Here is a 4,114-nt window from a genome sequence, read left to right on the forward strand (position 1 = left end):
TTAATTTACTGAGAAAGGTGGACAGCGAACTTGATAATTCTTGTGTCCATGTTGAATATACTGTAGATATAAGTGGTAGTTAAATTTGATAAATTTTCAATTAAAAAAAAAAAAAAAAAAACCACAACCCTACCCCTTTGGCACTTCAACTATTTAGAAGATTCAATTTCAACGGCTAAGCTTGATAAAACCTATTCCAGGGAAAATTTGTGACCTTGTTAGAAGTGAAGGGGAGGAAGATTCACAGACAGGGTAGATATTCCAATACTATGGAATCTAGTCTAACAAAGATGTACAATATTCCCGTATGTTGACAAACACCACAAAACCCCATTGCTTTGTCTCGCCAAAGAATTGCTTCAAAGATATGTATAGGAGAATATAAGAGAAAGCAGATTATTCACTTTTGTAATTGTGTTGAAAAGCTACATCTAAGAATCGCTGTTTTGCAACATCATAACTATGAAGTATAAATTAATATCCATGTGGAAAATAAATTAGGCATGGTAATTAAATAAAAAAACTGCACAAGGAATTAAGTCATCTATGTAAAGGACTGAGATTTTCATTTTATTTCTACCCTTTTATTAAATACTTCAAGCCCAAAAAAATTATATAAACTTGACAAAATTTTATATTTAGGAAATATAATGTTGAACTGATAACTGATTAGGAATTTTTTTTTAACAGTAAATTTTTAAACTCTGGACATTTCAAGGAAAATAAACAATCCACTACTGTGAAACATACACATTTGCAGTGAACTGAAAATCCAATAGAATATTTCATAAAACAAAGAACTAAAATAAGGTTAACCATTATCCATTAAAAAGGAAACCACCAAATGCTTCAAAATTTCTAAAAAAGAATCAAAATGAAGCCAATTTTCCAGAAAACAAAAGTTGTACACAAATAAACCTTAATACCTAACAAATTTTTGGACTGCAGAAAAACAAAATTACAATGTTGAGCACTAAACATTGCAAAAATATCGACACAAAAGTACAATGTTTCAATTTTTTTTTTATGAGAATTTTCATCAATTTCTAGAGAAAAACAAAAATTATTTTCAAGATAATTCTATGGCCATAGCCTTCTGCCTCTTCTTTTAAGAACTCTTACGTCTATACCTTTATGCAAAATATATAGAGTAAAATAATCAATAAAATACTGCACTTGTTTTTAAAAAAAAATAAATTTTGATAACCAAAGTAAAGGTAATTAATAACAACACAAAAAAAAGGTACTGTATCCAACACTTTCATTAGTAGAGTAATCACATAACCATATATTTCTAGCCTACCAAGGAAAAACTATGATTAAAGTATATGCAACCACATACATCTAAATTAATATTTAAATTGGATGTCTGATATAAAATAAAATTAAAGGTCTCTCGACCATATATCTAAACCAATACCCAAATTTCAGGTACACTTGTAATATCAATAAAATGCAATAAAATGAAGGTAACCAACACATACAATGCTGCAACATATTTTCACCCAGCCACAGGAAAATTTTGATAGAAAGTTTCTACAACCACTAAACAGAACTAACATTAGTGACATCTCTTAATCAATAAAAACTTAATCTTCAATCCTCAAACCAGCAAATGGACAACTAGGAAGTAAGATTGTTTCATACAATTAAGTCTGTATTAAATACACAAGCTAATATGGGATAATACAATAAAAAAATATTTACCCAAACCTACCTCATCAACTATATCAATACCACAAATTCTGTTTCCATAGAACACTCAACATGATACTAGAAGAGTTATTGTGAACAAAATACATTACATTATAGTTTAAATGTTAAATGCAATCCACCTCCCTACTAGAAGAGTTATTGTGAACAAAATACATTACATTATAGTTTAAATGTTAAATGCAATCCACCTCCCTACTAGAAGAATTATTGTGAACAAAATACATTACATTATAGTTTAAATGTTAAATGCAATCCACCTCCCTACTAGAAGAATTATTGTGAACAAAATACATTACATTATAGTTGTTAAATGCAATCCACCTCCCTTCTAGAAGAATTATTGTGAACAAAATACATTACATTATAGTTTAAATGTTAAATGCAATCCACCTCCCTATATGGGTTAATTGTAAAAGTAAACTTTGTTTTACATTCTAGCATGTCTTCACTACATTGATACCAAAACCCACTTTCCACAGGAGAGAATTTCCAAAGTCCAAAGGCAATCTGATAACTTTAGTACTTGCTGAGAGCTGACAACCTATATTTCTGGACAAATAGTTTGTAATTAATGGAAGAGTAAATTTGCAGTCATCTCATCTCTAGTGTATCTATCACTGTGACAATTATGATTTTTCACTTACCTGACAGCAAGGAATTTAAAGTTTGCACCAGGAAGTGCATCTATTCATCTCAAGCAGGTCTTTACCTGTCAGTACATTTGCATGCATAGACAAGAATTGTCTAATTGTGCTCCATACCAAGTAGTTCAAAACTTTAAATAGAATGCAAATATTGTTGATATATAAAAATGATATTTTCAATAAATTTTTGAACATACTTACCTGGTAGTTATATTTATAGCTTAGTCCCTGACGTCACGGCAGAAATTTCAAAACTCGCGGCAATCGCCGATTGGGTAGCCAGGTGTACCACCAGTGCGCCCTCTACCCAGGTACCTGGAACCATTCCAGTCATTCCTCAGATCTTCCATGCCCATAGGTCTCTAGAGGGGAGGAGGGTGGGAATTAAATTATATATAACTACTGTACCGGGTAAGTATGCTCAAAAATTTATTTAATTATGAAAATATCATTTTAAAACATCTGACTTGCCTAGTAGTTAAAATATATATAGCTGATTGACACCTTAGGTGGAGGGTCAGAGACAGCAAACATTGTTGGAATTTACTTAAGAGTTAATAAATGACAAATTCGGAGATAATTTGTATTTTTCCTAACCATACAGCCTGCTTTGTATATAAACATAATCCAATTTCTTTTTTATTTTAGGGTCAAATCAACAAGAATAGTCAGACTGACCTCTACGCGACTTTACCCTTCACAATCTCACTAGACTGTAACACAGAACCGTAATACCTATTAAATAAAATACTAAATATTTGCAGTTTAGGGAGAATTATACATGCAGACAAAACATTTAAACCACCTGCAAAAAGCAGAACACACCAACTTTATAGCTAACATATGTAAACTATTCAATGATAAGCCCTTTGTTTAGTAATTCTAATACAGTACATTACAGCTAGGCCCACCAAATTTGCAGGCTTTAGGGAACATAAACCACTTGAATAGAGAAAATTCGTGAAAACTTAAAACCATTTAAAAATACTTAAAAAGTCCTATTTAAATATATAAATGTATAAAATAAAAAAAATAAAAAATTTAGACATTGAAGAAGTTTTATATATAAATGTATAAAATAAAAAAAAATAAAAAATTTAGACATTGAAGAAGTTTTATATTTTCCAGAAAAATATACAGAATGTGACTCATGAATACCAATTAACAAACTACCATAACACAATACCTACAGTTCAATGAAGGCCATATACCAAATATATAGTACTGTGCCGTACGTATGGTAAGCACTTTATTAATGTCACCCTTACTGTATAGAAGGACATTTTACTTCATGCATGAAAAAACTGTTTTCTTTAACTTGCTCAAATTTTTCACCATGGCTAATTAATCATACAGTAGAGTAAATACAATAACCTACCTGGTTTTATCAAAACACTTGTATTATTTACCTAATTTATTGTAATACATCAACAATCATTGAAGATAAACCAATAAATAACCTACCTGTCTATTTTAAAGCTATTTCATTGTAATACAATCAAGATTCATTGATGTTAATATGTATGTATAGGTATACTTACATATTATGGGAGTTAGTAACTGAATCCCCCCCCCACACAGAGAGAGAGAGAGAGAGAGAGAGAGAGAGAGAGAGAGAGAGAGAGAGAGTGAGTGAGTGAAACTTTACCAAAAGATGTAATTACTTTGTAGAATGACTATCTTAATTATTCAGTAAAATCTGTATATAGTTTTTTAACTCACCTTAAGATAAATGTTGATTGAAGATGAGGGTG

This window comes from Palaemon carinicauda, chromosome 44, assembly GCF_036898095.1.
Source record: "Palaemon carinicauda isolate YSFRI2023 chromosome 44, ASM3689809v2, whole genome shotgun sequence".
Taxonomy (NCBI): Eukaryota; Metazoa; Arthropoda; class Malacostraca; order Decapoda; family Palaemonidae; genus Palaemon; species Palaemon carinicauda.